General features: G+C 37.7%; 1 long non-coding RNA gene, 8 other non-coding genes and 1 pseudogene across 9 annotated transcripts; all 10 read right to left on the reverse strand.

Moving 5' to 3' along the window:
- Positions 1 to 6,124: 6,124 nt before the first annotated feature.
- On the reverse strand, positions 6,125 to 6,198 carry LOC116456456 (small nucleolar RNA SNORD113/SNORD114 family). The gene has a single exon (XR_004244684.1). It is a non-coding gene; the product is annotated as a small nucleolar RNA SNORD113/SNORD114 family (small nucleolar RNA).
- An 832-nt stretch (positions 6,199 to 7,030) lies between these two features.
- On the reverse strand, positions 7,031 to 13,187 carry LOC131381415 (uncharacterized). Its single transcript, XR_009210171.1, has 3 exons — positions 13,112 to 13,187; positions 10,772 to 10,845; positions 7,031 to 7,178 (listed from the first exon to the last, which is right to left on the reverse strand). It is a non-coding gene; the product is annotated as an uncharacterized LOC131381415 (long non-coding RNA).
- Positions 10,351 to 10,424, reverse strand: LOC116456455 (small nucleolar RNA SNORD113/SNORD114 family). Its single transcript, XR_004244683.1, has one exon. It is a non-coding gene; the product is annotated as a small nucleolar RNA SNORD113/SNORD114 family (small nucleolar RNA).
- Positions 11,371 to 11,445, reverse strand: LOC116456425 (small nucleolar RNA SNORD113/SNORD114 family). The gene has a single exon (XR_004244658.1). It is a non-coding gene; the product is annotated as a small nucleolar RNA SNORD113/SNORD114 family (small nucleolar RNA).
- LOC116456453 (small nucleolar RNA SNORD113/SNORD114 family) lies at positions 12,687 to 12,758 on the reverse strand. Its single transcript, XR_004244681.1, has one exon. It is a non-coding gene; the product is annotated as a small nucleolar RNA SNORD113/SNORD114 family (small nucleolar RNA).
- Positions 13,188 to 14,527: 1,340 nt separating the features above from the next.
- Positions 14,528 to 14,599, reverse strand: LOC116456421 (small nucleolar RNA SNORD113/SNORD114 family). Its single transcript, XR_004244654.1, has one exon. It is a non-coding gene; the product is annotated as a small nucleolar RNA SNORD113/SNORD114 family (small nucleolar RNA).
- An 892-nt stretch (positions 14,600 to 15,491) lies between these two features.
- On the reverse strand, positions 15,492 to 15,563 carry LOC116456419 (small nucleolar RNA SNORD113/SNORD114 family). Its single transcript, XR_004244652.1, has one exon. It is a non-coding gene; the product is annotated as a small nucleolar RNA SNORD113/SNORD114 family (small nucleolar RNA).
- A 903-nt stretch (positions 15,564 to 16,466) lies between these two features.
- On the reverse strand, positions 16,467 to 16,536 carry LOC116456448 (small nucleolar RNA SNORD113/SNORD114 family; annotated as a pseudogene).
- A 1,046-nt stretch (positions 16,537 to 17,582) lies between these two features.
- On the reverse strand, positions 17,583 to 17,654 carry LOC116456416 (small nucleolar RNA SNORD113/SNORD114 family). The gene has a single exon (XR_004244649.1). It is a non-coding gene; the product is annotated as a small nucleolar RNA SNORD113/SNORD114 family (small nucleolar RNA).
- A 911-nt stretch (positions 17,655 to 18,565) lies between these two features.
- LOC116456433 (small nucleolar RNA SNORD113/SNORD114 family) lies at positions 18,566 to 18,637 on the reverse strand. Its single transcript, XR_004244666.1, has one exon. It is a non-coding gene; the product is annotated as a small nucleolar RNA SNORD113/SNORD114 family (small nucleolar RNA).
- Between the last annotated feature and the right edge of the window lie 967 nt (positions 18,638 to 19,604).

Here is a 19,604-nt window from a genome sequence, read left to right on the forward strand (position 1 = left end):
CAAGCAACAGATGCTATGAATGAAGGTCAAGTTCATGGCCGTGTAACAGTTCAGAGTGTGGGGCAACATAGCCCACCTTGGGGAGGGGAGCAAGAGAAGTCTTGCATCTATGGAGCAGTGGGAGGGTGACCACATGGAGGGGGTCAGGGGCAAAGGCATAGAGACACACACGCCCGGAGACCTGGGGAGGCTCTGCCAGGCAGCACACAAGGGCAGGGGGCATGTAGTGGGAGGCGTGGCAGGAGGCCAAGGAACTGGGGCTCCATCCTGTGGCCTATGGGAGCCATGAGCGGGCTTTCAGGAGCAGGGACTCTGGGGCATGCATTCTAGAAAGATTGCTCCAACTCCACCTCCCAGGAAGAGAACAGAGTGGAGGTGGGAGCAGAAAGACCAGCCCAAGATGAGGGAAGCCTGGGTGGCATGGTGGTGCGGATGAGAAAAGGGACCTGCGGGCTCACTGGAGGTGCTACAGAGGAGGGATGGGTGCTTTGGTGGAGACTGAACAGCAAAGGCAGAAGGAGGAGGCAACTGGGATGATGCCTGGAACAGCACATGCCCAGTGGCCCGGCCGCCTGCAGGATATCACTGTTTCTCAGGCAACCACTTTAAGAAACTCAGAATGAAATGCAGTGGAAGAAAAAGAAAAAGTCAACTCATATTCCAGTCTACCTTTAGTTTGTCATTTGGCAAAATATCTGAGAGAAATACTTGGAAGTTGACCAGGGAAGACCAAACCCTGACACTCAGCAGAGACTTTGTTAACAGGTGAGATGCTTGAGTGAAGGAAAGGGCTCGACGGCTCACAACCGCCCAGGTCATTATCAAGCAGAACTCAAGTAACAGCCAAGCACAAACCCCCAGGTCCAGTCATTCCTCTTTCCTCCTAGATGTCCAAACACCCCACAGACCTGAGCCCAGGGGCCCAAAGCCACTGGCCATCTCTGACCATGGCTAGAGTCCTAGTCCTCCTCTCAGGCTGTCCTCAAAGCCAAGGAGAGAAGCAAGGGGAACTTCCTGTGGGCATCAGGACCAACCCAGCTGGCCAAGCAAATGACAGTCCCTAGAGCCATGGCTTCATAGCACTTATCACGAGTGTAATTATATCCTTTTGCCAGAAACATTTGCTTAAAATCTCTCACCCAAGACTTGGAGCTGTATAAGAGCAGAGGTGGTATCTCTCCTACTTCCTATAAGATAGATGACTTACTTCTACCATCCAGCCTGTAGCACACAGAAAGGGCCCAATACCTTTTGCATAAATGAATGACTGGATGAACACCTAATTCACCTAACATTTCCTGATGTCTAGACCTTCTGTGGGCTATAATGACATAAAAAAAACCTGTCCTCAAGAAGCTCATAGCCCTTTGGGATAAACTGGCAGCTCATAGCCGACAATGTGATGTGGGTTCTGGCATGAGTACAGAGGAGTGAGAAAGGCCACGTGTGAACAGAGGACAGTGGGAAGGAAGCTAGGGGAGAGGGCATGGGGCTGTGAAGATAGGAGAGGGGGTGACATTTGTGTCAGGCCCAGCACAGGTGAGTAACCAGTGGGAGGGATGGGAAAACTAAATTAATTGTAAGTTGCTGAATGCTCTGAGGTTGTTTTGCCTCATTATCCAAGGAATTCTGTGGACAAGAGGGCAGTGACAACCTAACTCCTCTCTCCTAGATCAGCTTCCAGTCACCAAGCAAACCTCCGAGTCTAGCCCGAAGCCTTCCGTGCTGACACTGCTGCCCAACCTCAGCATTCAGAGGTCTCCCTGCCACCAACACAGCGTAAGCTCTTCTAAGAGGCTGGAGCTCGCCCAGATGGAAAACAGCCGATCTGGAAGAGTCGGAATAGGGGTCCCAATACCCCGAACTAAGAAGGGGGAGTCTACCTGATGTGCTCTGAAGTAGGAAGCCCAAATCAAGTCCTCACGAAGGAGAGGGCAGTATCCACACCAGATGACCAAGAACCAATCGCCAAGTTCAAACGAAGGACGTAAGAACAGCAGTGAGAGATGAAATCCAGGGTCGGGAGCCAGCCAAGACAAGAGAAGACAAGAAATGGTCAGTGTGAGGCATGCAGTGGGCCCTGAATACCTATGTGTTTAATTAAGGAAGGGAGGGAAGGGTAGAGAGGTGAAGAGTGGGTCTTGTGTATGTGTCCTACACAGAGCGTGGGTATTGCCAATTCATTTTACTGGTTGTCTGTTGCCTGGTAGAAGGGCGTGCCATGCCATCTTGAAGGTCTGGACTGGCCCAGAATACCATCCAGACTGGCGTTCTTCCTAGAACTCAGTTGAACTCTCCAATCTTCTGGAAGAGGGGAATTTGAGTATCACATCCATTTGAGAGCTTTTAAATTAATGCATTTGAAATCATCAAATATAGCTACGTTGGGTGGGGATGAAGAAAATTGGCATGTAACATTTCTGAGACATCTGTTTCCTCCCAGGTACCATGCTATGTGTGTAACATGTATTAAATAATCTCCTGTAAAGCAGCACATCCATCCAGGCAGGCAGGGATTGTTATTCTCATCTACCAGATAAAGGTCAAGGGGTGCTTCAACCCAATGTCCCACAACTACAGCAAGGAGGAATGTGGTTTGCTTGGAAAGGCATGGAGTGGGCCCACTCACTGGAGGCATAAAAACAAGACCGGATTATTTCTGATGTCCTGTCTTGGAAGAGGCAACGACAGCTTTCGGGAAGACCTAGGGCTTCCATTTCACCATGCCAAGCCAGCATTGCCCAAGGATGGGGCAATGTCCAGGGCAGTCCGAACTGCCAGTATCCTGTCTCACTGTCTGGCACTGGACACAGGAAGCTGGACTCAAGGCAGAATCTGGACTTGCGTAGGAGGATGCCACAAACCATCTGACACACAGCACACCTCCCCAAAGAACAGCTCCCAGGCCATTCTCAGACGGGCCATCCTGGTTCCAAAAAAGCACATGTATTTTTAGCTATCGTTCATTCATTCGGCAACAATTTACTGCACTCTTCCGGGGCTCAGAGCTGGGCAGGCACCAGAGATACAGAGAATAATTTGACCCAGTTCCCGGCCCTGCGGCACATCACTTTAGTGATGACATGTAAACAAACGCCCACGATAGCGTAGGGTGGATGCTGATTGAGTTATTTATGCTGTGGTGTGAGGCTGGGGCATGACTACTCTCTGTGGAACAGTCAGGGAAAGAGTCCCAGTGTGAGTTCATTCACTCACTGCCTTATGCTTCAATAAGTGACTAATTCACCAATTTATTGACTCATTCACTTATTCACTTACTCATTCCCAGAGCTAATTTATTCCTTGATTACATACTCATTCACTGACTCATTGGCTTACTCACGAATTCACTCTTTTATTCACTAGCTGTAATATATCCATCAATTATCCATCCCTTTGTCTATCTATTCACTCATAATTTGTTTCATTCGCTGACTTATTTACCCAGTTAATTTATTTGGTTGTTTCCTCTCTCTTTGATTTATTCATTTGTAAACTCACTAATTCCTAGATTAATTCATTCATTTGGTTCTTCATTGAGTCATTAACTCATTGATTGATTCATACATAGATTCATCTATTCATTTATTTTCTCATTACTCATTGACTTTCATTTATCCGTTAATTCATAAATTCATTCAAGAATTCGTGGACCCATTGATTCACTCATCCATTTACATGTTCGTCTTTCATTTCTTGACTACTTGACCTATTAATCTTCCATTCATTCACTCAACGACTTAGTCTTTCATCATCCACTCATTCACTTTGTGACATTTTTACTTACACATGAACTCACCCACTCATTAACTCGCCATGCATTTATCCACTTATCACTGATTCAGTCACTCATGGACCTATCATTGATCCATTCACTCATTTGTGTACTCCTTCCCATTTTCATTACTTCATTTATTAATTCCTTTGTCTACTCAAAGACTCATTTGTTCATATACTGCTTCACTCCTCCATTCTTTTATTCACCATGTATTCACCTATTCATTCAACAGATGCTTATTGCATGTGCTGTCCATGTAAGGCACAAGGGGCAGAGCAGTGAAGGAGAGGAGTGTGGTCCCCAGCTTTGCGGAGCTATGGACTAGTGAGTCTGTCACTGGCTCAGGAATCATCTCTTCCACAACTCACCTGACACTAAGATGGAGCTGAAGGCATACCTCCTGTGCTTCTGGAAAGCCCATCTACCTGTTCTATTTTATCAAATTGCTGCATGTATAAGTGGGTTTCCCTCCAGTCTCACAGAGAGCCCATCTACCTACCCTATTCTATTGAATTGCTGCATTTGTAAGTGGGTCTCCATCTAATCTCACAGAGCTACTTGATGAGTGGAACTAGACTAAATTCATATATAAATGCCACTCCTGACATGGGGTCTGACAAGAATTAGCAACAATACTTGTTGAGCTGAAATTAATACCTTAATATTAGTTATTTCAGTACTCTCTTAGATATCAGCTGCCAGAAAAATTTAAAATATGGGGTATAGGGGTTTCCTACCACCACCTCCAAATAAATCAATTCCCTAGAATTTATAACTCAGATAGTGAAAAAACTTAATGTAAATAGCATGCAAAAATGTCTAAAATATATCCATAGTATATGCAGAATGGTACTATGTACTATTAAAATAAAGATACAAAAGATTAAGGTTTCATTTCATAAAAGTCCACTGTGCAGAACTGAAATACTTATAATCTTTGTTTCAAAACACATTTTAACCACTGGTTCATGATTTGCCCTCTTCCAATTTAGTTTTTCATATACTTATTTCCTTAATCATAATAATCAACTCCATGAACTCACCAAAATACAAAAACAAGAACACTGAATATTTTAACACCTGTTTCTGACCTCATTATACACAGAGAAAACAGATTGACTCTTTTCTGTTAAATGGATTTCAGAGAAGCAGAATTGTGTTGATCATAATTCTTGCTTCATGAAATGTTATCATTTGAATATTCTTGTCCATTCCAGTGTTTTTGTTGTTCATTAATTTAGTCAGTCACTCATTTTCAAAAACAAAGTCAACAACAAAGAATCTACTCCCAAGAAAGAGGGGAGAAAGTGACTGTCATTTAAATCTTTCCATGACCTCCTCAAACAGTGGTAAAACAGTTAACCCAAGTTAAACAAATCCTTGTTTCATGATATAATCTCCAAATTGGTCATGAGTGGCCATTGTAATTTTACTAGCATACATGCTTTGTACTTGTTTAACTATTTATTATTTTTAATAAAATAAGAAAACCCAAGAGAACCACAACTAACCCAAGAACAAGATCTTTGACTAAGGCTAGAATCTGCCTATAATCTCCTTAATCTAAGAGGTAGCAAACCAAACCTCTTTTTAAATGGATCTCGTTTTGCACAATGAATTAACCATGACACCTGGCAGGATTCATTCTTGTCATTGGTTCAGGCATGGTCTTGGATTTTATGACTGCATAAAGTCATTTCTCCTTTTTAAATAATAACTAATCATCATCTCTAACAAAAGCCTAAACCAAGAATAAAAACTTAATCTGACTCACCCTGTTCTACACTCTCCTTGGTCACATGGGTAACAGTCAAGATCTTCATCCTTTAAATAATTATTAAAACAGCCAAGTTACCGCTGTTCTGTGGGGTTACAAAGAAGATATAGAAAATAATGAAGTACCCTTATCATTGGTTCATACTTGGCACCCATTTATTTAGTTATACACGTATTTGTTTGTTTAATTTTAATTTTTTTGTCTTAATGAATCAAACATCTGGGAACCCACAGCAAACTAAGAGCAGAACATTGACTATTAAGTACTTCTATCTAGATGCTTCTTACCCACGGTGATGACAAATTTAATCTGTTTTTTATTTCTTGATGGACCAAGGTATTTCAGAACTGAATTAATTATATTCCTCGCTTTACAACATGCCCTCAGAACTGGTCCATGTCTTAACCTCTTTTTCTTTACTCATGAACATACTTGTGTGTTGATCCACACAAGTGCATCTGCTAATCATATAAAATCAGTATCTGTGAACCCTCTCAAGCTCCAGAACTAGATTCCCAAACTTTCCTGACATTATTCCCACAAATGTTTAGATATTAGTTCTTTTCGCAGTGGACCTCAGTTGTTCAAAAACTGATTGATCATAATTTTTATTCAGATGCATTCCATTCACATCATTGGTCCAGACATGGCCCCTCTACATTTAATTTGAACAATTTTTAGATATCAAATGAAAAACTTGAACCACCATCCTACTCAACAACTAGAATACTGACTCCATAAATGAGTAACAGCCTCTATCAAGAGAAGAGTCTTTAAATAATCAATGAGACAAACATACAATGTGACATTTAACTACTGAAAATGAATGGAAAAGCCAAGTTTTTTTCTTATACTTCATTTGTGCTAAATTGGATTAATTTCGGTCCATAACACATTCTCATCGTAAGCCTGTGTATGACCTTTTAAAATTTAATTATCTTTTTAAATGACAATAGAAATCATGAACTAACAACCCAACTCAAGAACTTTATTACTTACATTACATGACATTCTCCTTACTCTGAGGGATAAGGTAAAGTTCCTCATCATGGGAGAATAATTGAATCAGCTCTGGTCTACCCATCCTGTAGATGTTATTACCAAATGAAAGAAGATATTACCAAATGAAAACACCTAGATTTAGGTTTCGACTTAGTGAATGTGAAGTAACCATCGTAGAAATTGATCACAAACAATGATTTATGCCACATTTTTATCTCTGGTTTGTGAATGGAGCTCCATCTTATTAACTAACATATTATCCATTTTAACAATACCAGGAACACCCTTAAAGGAACCACCCAACATAAAAGCTATGAGAGTTACGTACATCTGACTCCAGATTCCATACCGACAGACCTAAACATGTAGAGCTCTTCTTTTAAAAAGGGCTTCTGTTGTGCAAAACAGTAGTCATCATGAACCTTGATTTATAATGCAATCTTATCATTGGTCCTTATGTAGCCTTCATTGATTATATTATGTATTATTTTATCATACACTAAATACCCTAAATGGACCATCCCAACAATGACAAGAACTTGGATCATTACTCACATGGACCCATAAAGGTCTTCATCATTACAGAATCATTGTAGTGATGAGTGTGTTCATTCTATGGAACTGAAAGCAGATGGTGAAGAAAAGGAAAAATAAATATGTATTCTTTTATACCTTTAAAAATGTATACACAAAATATGCAGGAATATCCCTTACAAAAAGGGAGTGAAAATATCAAAAATTATTTCAATTGATCCATGTTTCCTCCCTTAATTTGCTTAGCTATTTATAATTAGGTATTGATAAATTTGTGAAATTATTTATTTGTTTCTCTTAACATGACAAACTTGAACTCACCATTCTCCCAGAGCAAAAACGTTGACTGTTACTATTCTTTGTCTATATGATCCTTACCAAAAGAAGGAACATTCCTGATTTATTAATTTATTCATACAACTCAGTGTTCTGGGATATTAAAAATATATAATTCCAAAGATGTTCTGATTGGACTCATTCTAATTATTGGTGTGTAACACACTCTCATCCCTGTTGTTTTTTAATTCTGTATATAGATGTAGTCACTTATGCATTATTTTATAATACATTGAATACCCCTGAGTAAACACCCCACCCAAGAACAAGAAGTTTGGGCATTATTTGTATAGGTCTACAGCCTTCTTTCCCAGAGACTTACCAGCCAAAATTTTCACCAATGATAATCCATTCTGGAGGGTAGAATGCAAATGGTAAAAGGAATGAAACATCCTAAATTTTGACTGTGCTCTAATATTCTAATCAAAGGTGAGCAAGTTTAGATTAATTTTTATAATCAGGTCATGCTCTTTTTACAATTGGCCAGAAATCCCCTCTTTTTTGTCACATTAATTCAATTATTAATTTTGCATTTAAAATGGATGCCTTTGCAATTGCAACAAAAGCAAATTTGACATGTGGAATCTAATTAAACTAATGAGTTTCTGCACAGCAAAAGAAACTATCATCAGAGTGAACAGACAACCTACAGAATGGGAGAAAATTTTTGCAATCTATCCATCTGACAAAGGTCTAACATCCAGAATCTACAAGGAACTTAAGCAAATTCACAAGAAAAAAAACAAACAACCCCATTAAAAAGTGGGCAAAGAACATGAACAGACACTTCTCAAAAGAAGACATACATGCAGCCAACAAACAAGAAAAAAGGCTCAACATCACTGATCATCAGAGAGATACAAATCAAAACCACAGTGAGATACCATCTCATACCAGTCAGAATGGCGATCATTAAAAAGTCAAGAAAAAACAGATGCTGATGAAGTTAAAGAGAAGTAAGAATGCTTTTACACTGTTGGTGGGAATGTAAATTAGTTCAACCATTATGGAAGACAGTGTGGTGATTCCTCAAAGATTTAGAGGCAGAAATACCATTTGACCCAGCAATTCCATTACTGTGTATATATCCAAAGGAATAGAAATCATTCTATTATAAAGATACATGCACACGTATGTTCACTACAGCACTATTCGCAAGAGCAAAGACATGGAATCAACCCAAATGGCCATCAATGATAGACTGGATAAGGAAAATGTGATACATATACACTATGGAATACTATGCAGCCATTAAAGGGATGAGAGCATGTGCTTTGCAGGGACATGGATGAAGCTGGAAGCCATTATCGTCAGCAAACTAATGCAGGAACAGAAAACCAAACACTGCATGTTCTCACTTATAAGCGGGAGCTGAACAATGAGAACACATGAACACAGGAGGGGAACAACACACACTGGCGCCTGTCAGGGGAGGGTGGGGAGAGCATCAGGAAGAATTGCTAATGCATGCCGGGCTTAATACCTAGGTGATGGGCTGATAGGTGCAGCAAACCACCATGACACATGTTTACCGATGTAACAAACATGCACATCCTGCACATGTATCCCAGAACTTAAATAAAATAAAAGGATGCCTTTGAATCCAACACCTGATTCAAGAATGAGAGTTATCTCCAAAACATGTCAGCTTCAGTGCCTCCACCCATGCACTCAACAACCTAAATCTTTGGGCCTCCTATATGCACAATTAGATTCATCTAAATACTTGTTTCAGAGCAATTTCATACCATTGAACAGTGCTTGATATCACTTCATTCATTCAATCACAAACCAATTTGGCCAATTATTCATTCTTTGTAAAGAAACAGAACAATATGTAAACCCTCAGAAACCCAGAACGTGTCTGATACTGTGCATCTATGTATAGCCTAATTATGCAAACACTTGTAAGAGCCAAAATATTTGCCTTAAGAAGAACACAATCTCCGGACCCAGTTACATCACAACCATTATTTTCAGACATTTTGCTACTGGCCCTTGCTTTATCCTTTTTAGCTAACTGATTATTATTAACTTATGTATTTGTTCATTATTAAGATAAAATCAGTATCCTTACACGTGATCTAGACTATAGCATAGATCATCGTAGCACATGCGTAGTTGATCATTACCAAAGTAATTACAGATGATGTCACTTTGTAATGGAATTTAGTGAGCACAATAGCTCTTGTTATAGAACAAATTCTTGTCACTGGCCCTCTTTAAAAATAGCTTTTTATTTATATAAACAACATCCCTAGTTAGGGATAAGACAACCAGGACACCAAAGACAACTCAATATAAACATGGACAATTCATGCATTTGTTTACATGTTTCTCATTCTGAGAGATTAAAAATCTGACACAATTCCCACTCCCTGAGCAATAGATCAGTACTGTGACTTGCTTCATTACACGTTATAGTTGGTCGAGGTGTGGCCATGTTTTTATTCACTTATTTTTTCTACCTGAGTTCTTCATGCATTAATTCACTTGTAATAATATAATCATTATCCGTGAATTACAAAAGCACAAGAATAGAGTAACTGACTTTTTTTTTTTTTTTTTTTTGAGACAGGGTCTCACTCTGTTGCCCAGGCTGGAGTTCAGTGGTGCAATCTCGGCTCACTGCAACCTCCACCTCCTGGGTTTAAGCAATTCTCTTGCCTCAGCCTCCCAAGTAGCTGGGATTACGGGCACTCGCCACCACACCTGGCTAATTTTTATATTTCTAGTAGAGGCGGGGTTTCACCGTGTTGGTCAGGCTAGGCTCGAACTCCTAACCTTGTGATCTGCCCGCCTCGGCCTCCCAAAGTGCTGGGATTATAGCTGTGAGCCACCACGCCCAGCCTATAACTGAATATTTTTAACTACTGTCTACAGGATCATTTCCAACTGATCAATAGGCTAGATTTCTTTTATATTGGAGCTTAAACTTCCTGACTCCTATTACTCATCATCCTTGACTCATACCCACGAGTCATCATCTCTGGACCAGGCCACAGACCATCAATATTTTTCTTCATTTAGACTTTGTCTATTTCATTTATTTATTAATTTACTACTTTATAATAAAGAAATAGACATGAATCAGAAAAAATAAGACAAGAGCTGTGATAACCCTGTTGTCTATCTGTAGATCAGTTCCTACAGAAATTAGACGTGTTTCTTGAACTGACCTCATCATTTCAAACATGCATTACTCAACATAATGTTTCACATCAACTCCACGTTCATTTTGGGACCATGGTTAGTCTTCTTTAATTATATTTTCTACTTATTAATAATGCATTGACCACTCTTAAATGGCCCAAACCAAGACAAGAACTTTGACGATTACTCACATTTTTCTGTAGGTTCCTTAAAACAACCATAGAGGCAAGTGGTCATGGCAGAATCAGTGCAGGGAGTGACTGTCCTGAGGATTACAAGGAAGAGCAGAAGACAAAATCTGAGATTCTCTATCCATTAGTTTTTCATTCTACCTTCCATTTACTCTGTCAGTTGGTATTTATTGATTTATGTTAATATTTGCTTATTTCCCTCTTAATAAAATAAATATTGAACTTACAATCGATCCAATTGACCTGAGAATTGACCTAAAAATCACATAGCCATTGATAACTAATAATCAGTGTTACTGCTCTATCATGGCTCTATGATTCTTAGCCAGAGAGTTAAAAACCACTGGCCCATTTATTATCCATTCCAAATTAATTAATAGTATTTCTTTCCTTGCCACATATGTTAACAGTTAGAATATGCCTCTCTCTCTCTTCATGTTTAATCATTCAAATCTTCGTTTGATTCTTTCATTAATTCATTTATATTAACACAACCACAATCCATGAACTGTAAAATTGGAAGCAAACAGCCCTTGATATCACTAACATCTATCTAAAGGATTTTTTTCAACAGAGGAATAGATTAGATTTCTATTATATTGAACCTCAGAGTTCCAGGCACTTAGTATTCATCATCCATGACTCACACGCCACCAGCTGTCATCACTGGCTCGAGCTTGGGCTCCTTTTCTTAATTCGTGTCTACGTGTTTTTATTGATTAATTTAACAGTTCACTAACAATAAAATAATTACCTAAGAGCCACAAAACCTTGAGAGTAAAATCCTTAAATAGCTCTTATATCTGTCTATGTCAATATTACTCACAGCCATACACCTTTCATTAATTAAATTCAATGTTTTCATTAATTAAATTCAATGTTTTATATATATGCATTAATCAACATAATGCTTTATATTAATCCTATTTTTACGAATGGGCCAAAGTTTACCTTCAATGATTGTATTTAACACTTCTTAATAATACTACGGTATCTTTTTTAAAAAACACTGAAACCAAGAACGTTGACTATCACTCACATTGGTCTCCACACACCATATAACATGTAGATGCAACCATGGATCTTACCATTAAAAAAGAATGATAAAATCAGCCAGAGTGTGTTTATTTTAAGGAGTACAGAGCACAAGAGATGATCAGAAAAGATTAAGACATTATCTGCATTACTCTTTGCATTCTGTCTTCCACTGATTCAGTCATATAGGTTATTTGAGATAACATATATTTTATGTACTCTACATAGCCAGACAGTATCAGTCACACCACAGACACAAAACATAAACATTCATTATCATTTACCACTGTCTATAACATCCCTAACTAAAGAAATAACAACATCATACCACTTATTTCCTAATGGTATTGGTGTTTTCAATATGTATCACAGATTTTCTTCTCACTCTATTGCCCAGGTTGAAGTGCAGTGGTGTGATCTTGGCTCACCGCCACCTCCGTCTCCCGAGTTCATGTGATTCTCCTGCCTCAGCCTCCCAAGTAGCTGGGATCACAGGCATATGCCACCATGCCCAGCTAATTTTGTATTTTTAGTAGAGATGGGGTTTTACCACGTTGCCCAGGCTGGTCTCGAACTCCTGACTTCAGGTGATCCACCTGCCTTGGCCTCCCAAAGTACTGGGATTACGGGTGTGAGCCACCATACCTGGCCATATCATAGCTTTTCATGCCTCACAAATTATTTTTATAGTTGGACAATGCTTAGTCCCATCCAACATAATTTATTTGTATATTTGTTTAGTGGTTCTTTCATTGATCGAATTATAATAATAGGTTGAAAACTCGTGCTCACAAAGAGCAAAAACAAGACCCTTGCATATTCCTGATGTCTGTCTATAGGATCACTTCCAAAAGAGGGAAAAAACTATATTTCTCTTCTGATGGCCCTCAGGGTTCCAGACAGGCATTCACTAACGAAGACCCATCCAATACCAGTAGTCACGATTGATCCAGGATTAGCTCTGGTGCTCTTCATTCATTGTTACATTATTTATTACTTCATTAATTCACCATTAATAACTTTTAAACACTATCACTCACAAAACCCCAAGAGGAGCCTTGAGATCTCTAATCTGTATATACACTCATCCTCACAATACCATATCCCCTCATTATTACCTTTCTTAATAGCAGAGGACATGCTTTTCATACAAGCATCCTTCAGTGTAACATTCCGCATCCATTCCATATTTACCCCTGGGCTACTCATGGCCTTATTGGATTATATTTCATATTTTTTGCTAATGCACTATAAACCTTTAAACAAAACACCCAAGATGAGACAAGAACTTTGACTATTACTCACATTGGTCTCCAGCTTCTAGCACAGAGATGGACCATACAGCTCTTAACTAGTGAAAACCAGCTTCTGTGCTTCCATTCTGAGTACAGAGCAGAAGAGATGACAACAAAAATGAGACCTTCTCTCCATTGATCCTTGCTTTTCAAATATACCTCAAATTAATGAATGTGTAAACATTTATACTCATTTATATGTTCATTAATTTGAGGTATATTTCATTTTTTTATGAATAACTGGCCAGATGTGGTGACTCATACCTGTAATCCCAGCATGTTGGGAGGCAGAGGCAGGTGGATCACTTGAGGTCAAGAGTTCAAGACCAGCCTGGGAAACATGGAGAAACCCCATCTCTACTAAAAATACAAAAACTAGCCAGGTATGATGGCACACGTCTGCAATCCCAGCTATTAGGGAGGCTGAGGCACAAGAATTGCTTGAACCCATGAGGCGGAGGTTGCAGTGGCTGAGATCATGCCATTGTACTCTACCCTGAGTGACAGAGTGAGACTCCATCTCAAAACAGAAAGAAAGAAAGAAAGAAAGAAAGAAAGAAAGAAAGAAAGAAAGAAAGAAAGAAAGAAAGAAAGAAAGAAAAGAAAGAAAAGAAGGAAAGAAAGAAAGAGAAAGAGAAAGAAAGAAAAGAAAGAAAGAAAGAAAGAAAGAAAAAAAGAAAGAAAGAAAGAAAGAATGAAAGAAACAAAGAAACAAAGAAAGAAACAAAGAAACAAAGAAAGAAACAAAGAAAGAAAATAAATAACTTTGGACTTGTCCCTGACCCAGAACTTGAATATGGTCAAAATTTATACTGTCTGTCTCATTCAAAGAGGTAACAGGTATGCAAGATTTCTCTTTAGTTGTTACCAATTTCAGTATGTATTAATTGTGCTTTTTGTCTTTCCACATTTTTTATAGCTGGACAATGCTTAATCTTATCCTTTTTTTTTTTTTTTTTTTTTTGACACAGAATGTTGCTCTGTTGCCCAAGCTGCAGTGACGTGATCTCGGCTCACTGCAACCTCCCAGGTTCAAGCAGATTTTTGAATCCCAGGTTCAAGCAATCCATGTGCCTCAGCCACCCAAGTGCTCGGATTAGAGGCACATGCCGCCATGCCTGGCTAATTTTTGTATTTTTAGTAGAGATGGGGTTTCGCCACGTTGGCCGGGTAGGTCTCAATCTCCTGTCCTCAAGTGATCTACCCGTGTTGGCCTCCCAAAGTGCTGAGATTACAGGTGTGAGCCACCATGCCCAGCCCTTATTCATCTTTATTTGTATATTTATTAATTAATTCTCTCATTGATCCAATCATAAATGTAAAATAAAAATTCATAAACATGAAAAACAAACACATATACATTCTATTTTTTGCCATCTGTCTGCAGGATCATTTGAAACAGGGAATAGACTAGATATCTTTTGAGACGGACCTCAGAGTTTCAGATACATATTCATTGTATATGAATCATACGCCACCAGTAGTCATCATCGATCCAGGATTGGCCCTTCTTTTCTCTGTTATTTTCTACACTGTCTGTTGATTAATTCATTAATTTACTAATAATAACTTTAAACCTTATGACTCACAAAACCCAAAAAGATATCCCTAATCATTCCGACATTAATATGTTTCATGAATTATCCTGTTTTTCATATGTGAATTATCAATATAATACTTCTTTTGACTCCGATATCCCTCACTAGATAAAATTCACCATCTTTGATTATATTACATGTTTTTTCACAGTACATTGAGTCCTCTTAAATAAACCACCCAAAGAAATGCAAGAAATCTGACTGTCACTCACACTGGTACACATGCTCCTTCCTGAGCATGGTGCAAACAGAACACGTGACCATGAAGAAGTCCTCAAATCAGAACAAGTACATCCATTCTAAGTACAGAGCAAAGAAGATAACAACAAAAGAGATGCATTTTAACTATCAATCCTTGCTTTTCACCTATCATTAGTTAGTCATCTAAGCTATCATTATTTGGAGTAAACTTATTTCATTTCCTCTTTAAAAAAATGAACAATTTCAAACTTCCAATTAACCAAGAATTTGAACATTGTCTATAATTATCCTGTCTATATCACCATAGCCAAAGAGGTGACAGGCATGTACATGTACTTCTCTTCAGACTTCACTATTTTCAATACATATTAATAGTGTTTCTTGCCCCACCAAATTTTTTTTACAACTGGACAATGATTAACCTTACTCATCTTTATTTATACATTTGTTTATTGGTTTTTATATTGGCCAATTACAAAAATAGAATTAAAACATGTAAACACAAAGACCAAAACCAAACTCATCTAATATTCCTGATGCCTGTCTAAAGGATTATATCAAACACAGAAAATGAGCTAGATTTCTTCTGTGATGGACCTCAGAGTTCTAGACACGTATTCATCGCATATGACTCATACGCCACCAGCAGTCATCATCGATCCAGGATTGTTCATCTCTTTCTCTATTCATTTCTACCCTGTCCATTGATTGATTCGTTAATTCACTAATAGCAATTTTAAGTCTTTATGGTTCAAAAAAATCCTGAGAATAACTTTAATATTCCTAATTTGTATACTGAATCATTCCAACATTGATATACCTCTGAATTAACTATCCTCAGGTTTTTATATATGCATTATCAATACAATGCTTCATATCATGTCCATATCTTTCACTGGGATGCAGGTGGACATCTTTGATAATGTCATTCACTTTTTATAATACAATGAATCCTCTTAAAAAGGCACCAGAAGGAAGTAAAAAATGTTAACTATTACTCACATTAGTCTTCCTGAGCCTAATCATGACGCAGATGCCTCAGGTGACCATGGAAGAACTTTTCAAGGTGCGTAATTCATCCATTCTGCAGAGCACAAAGCACAGAGGAGTTCAGAGCATACAATGGGACAGTCTCGCTCATGATTCACCTTCATCTAATGAGTCATTTAGGCAATCATTATTTGAAGTATATATCATTTTCTCTTAAGAAAGTTACCGATTTCGAACTTGCCACTGACCCATACCTTAAACATTATCTATAGTTTATACTGTCTACACTATCACTCGCCAGAGAGGCCATAGGCATGCATCATTCATTTTTCCTTGGCTATCACCGTTGCAGTACATATTAATAGTGCTTGCTGCCTCATCAAATATTTTTATAGTGGGACAACGCTTAACCTTATTCATCTTTATTTATTCAAATACTTGCTTATTGATTGTCTCACTGGTCCAATTATAAAATAAAATATAAATGCATAACACACAAAGACCTAAAACAAACTGAGTCTGTATTCCTGACATCTACCTATAGAATCGTGTGAAACAGAAGAAACTGACTTTGTGATGGACCTCACAGTTCCAGACACGTATTCATTCTATGACTCACATGACATCAGTAGTCACCACTGAACCAGGATTCTTCCTATTTTTCTCTATGCATTTTTACTTTGTCTAATAATTAACTCATTAATTCACTGATAAGTTTAAAATCTTTGGTTTTAAAAATCCAAGAGCTTTGATATTCCTAATCCCTACCTAGAATCATTATAATGTTGATATATATTTTCATTCATTATCTCCATTTTTCATATATGCATTTTCAATATAGTACTTCATATCACTCCTCTAAATGGGAAAGAGTTGGCCGTCTTTGATTTCATTCCTATAATATATTGGAATATATTATATACAGATTATATTCCTATAATGTATATTTTATATATAAGATATTCCCATAATATATTATATTCCTATAATGTATTATATCTTTTATAATGTATTATGTCTTCCTATAATGTATTTTATACTACATTATATTATAGAAATATATATAATATATTCCTACAATATATTACATTTTTATAATGTATTATACGTTTTTATAATACACTGAATCCTCTTAAACAAACCACTCAAACCAAGACAAGAGCTTTGACCATTACTTACATTGGTCTGTACGCTCCTTCGTAAGCATGGTGCAACCAGAGCACGTGACCTTGGAGGCATCTTTAAATCATCACAAGTACGTCCATTCTGATGAGTGCAGAGCAGAGAAAATAATAACAAAAATGTGATTTTTCTCATTGCTGATCTTTCCTTTTTACCTATCTTTAATTAAACATTTAGGCAATCATTATTTGAAGTATGAACAACTTTGAACTTGCCACTAACCCAGAACACGAAAATGGTGTATAATTTATATTATCTCTTCATTATTGGCCAAAAAGATTAGATATGTTAGATTTATTTTTGGCTTTCATCAATTTAAATAAGTATTAAATACTCCTCATCACACATTTTTATCATTGGACAATGCTTAACTTATTTATTTTATTTATTCATATATGTTTTATTCTTTCATTGAACCAATTATAAAAAAAACTCATAAACAAAAAAATTCATTCTATATTCTTGCCATCTGTCTACAGTTACTTGAAACAGAGGAAACTGACTTCTGTGATGGACCTCAGAGTTCCAGACATGTATTCATCGTATGTGACTCATACTCCACCAGTGCTCATCATCGATCCAGGGTTGACCCTCTTTTTCTGCATTCATTTCTATGTTGTCTTTGAATTCATTCATTAATTCACTGGCAATAATTTTACACTCTGTGATTCACAAAACACTAAGAACAGACTTGATATTCCCTATCTTTATACAGAATCATTCTAACACAGATATATCTGTTTCATTAATTCTTCTCCATTTTTCATATATGCATTATCAATAAATATTTCAGATCCCTCTCATAAATATCACTGGGACATAGTTGACCATCGTTGACTATATAATACACCATTTCATGATACATTGAGTCCTCTTTAGCAAGCCACACAAACCGACGCAGGAATTTTGACTATTACTAACATTGGTCTGCATGCACCTTCCCAAGCATGGTGTACAAACGGGGCGCGTGATCATGGAGGAATCCTTAACATAGCACAAGTTGTTCATTCTGAGGAATACAGACCAGAGAAGATAATGACAAAATTGAGACATTTTCAATATTGATATTTGCTTTTCAACTATCATTAGTCATTCATGCAATCATTATTCGGAGTATATTTAATTCATTTACTGAAAATAAAATGAATAATTTTGAAACTGTCACTGACCCAGAAGTTGAACATTACCTATACTTTATTCTGTCTATAACATCATTAGCCAAAGAAGCCACAGGAATGTACCATTTATTTCTCTGTGGATGTCACTGTTTCATATACATTAATTGTGTTTCTTGTCCCTTAGTTTTATAATTGGACAATGCTCGAATTTATTCATCTTTATTTGTATTTGTTTACTAATTCTCATATGGATCAATTATAAAAATAGAATCAAAACATGTAAACATGAATACCAAAAACATATACATTCTATACTCCTGACAGCTGTCTGTAAAATAATTTCAAACATACAGAATAGGCTAGATTTTGTTTGTGATGGACCTCAGAGTTCTAGACACGCATTCATCGCAAAAGACTCATACGCCGCCAGTAGTCATCATTGAACCAGGACAGATCTTCTATTTTTCTATTCATTTCCACCTTGTCTATTGACTAATTTGTTAATTCACTAACCATAATTTTAAGCCCTATGATTTTCAAAACCACAAGAATAGCCATGATATTCCTAACATATAGGAATATTTATTTTATTAATTATCCTCAGTTTCTCATGTATACATCTTCAATATAATCCTCACATCATGCCCATGTTTATTTAAATACAATTGCTCATCTTTGATTATAATATACACCTTTTTATAATACATTGAACCCTCTTGAACAAACCACCCAAAGCAAGGGGAGGACTTCTGCTATTACTTACATAGGTCTCTAGGCTCCATCCTAAAAATGGTGCAAGTAGAGCACATGGACTTGAAGGAATCCTTCAATCAGCAAAGTGCAATCATTCTAGGGAATACAGAGCAGAGAAGAGGATAACAAAAGTGAGATATTGTCACTACTGACCCTTTCTTGTCACCTATCAATCATTAGTCATTTCGACAACAATTATTTGCAGTATATTCATTTTATCTAAAGAAATGCATAATTCTGAAATTGCCATTGACCCAGAAATTGAATGTTGTCTATAATTTGTACTGTCTATACCATCAGTAGCCACAGAGGTCACCAGAAGATACCATTTATATCTCTGTGGACTTTGCTGTGTCAAAAGATATCAGGAGTGCTTCTGGCCGGATGCTGTGGCTCACGCTTGTAATCCCAACACTTTGGAAGGCTGAGGTAGGCGGATCACTTGAGGTCAGGAGTTCGAGACCAGCCTGGCCAACATGGTGAAACCCTATCTCTACTAAAAATACAAAAAATTGGCAGGTGTGGTGACAGGCGCCTGAAATCCCAGCTACTTGGGAGGCTGGGGCAGGAAAATCACTTGAACCCAGGAGGTGGAGGTTGCAGTGAGCCAAGATCATGCCACTGCACTCCAGCCTGGGAGACAGAGCAAGACTCCATCTCA

The sequence above is a fragment of the Hylobates moloch genome, unplaced genomic scaffold (genome assembly GCF_009828535.3).
Source record: "Hylobates moloch isolate HMO894 unplaced genomic scaffold, HMol_V3 SCAFFOLD_16, whole genome shotgun sequence".
NCBI lineage: Eukaryota > Metazoa > Chordata > Mammalia > Primates > Hylobatidae > Hylobates > Hylobates moloch.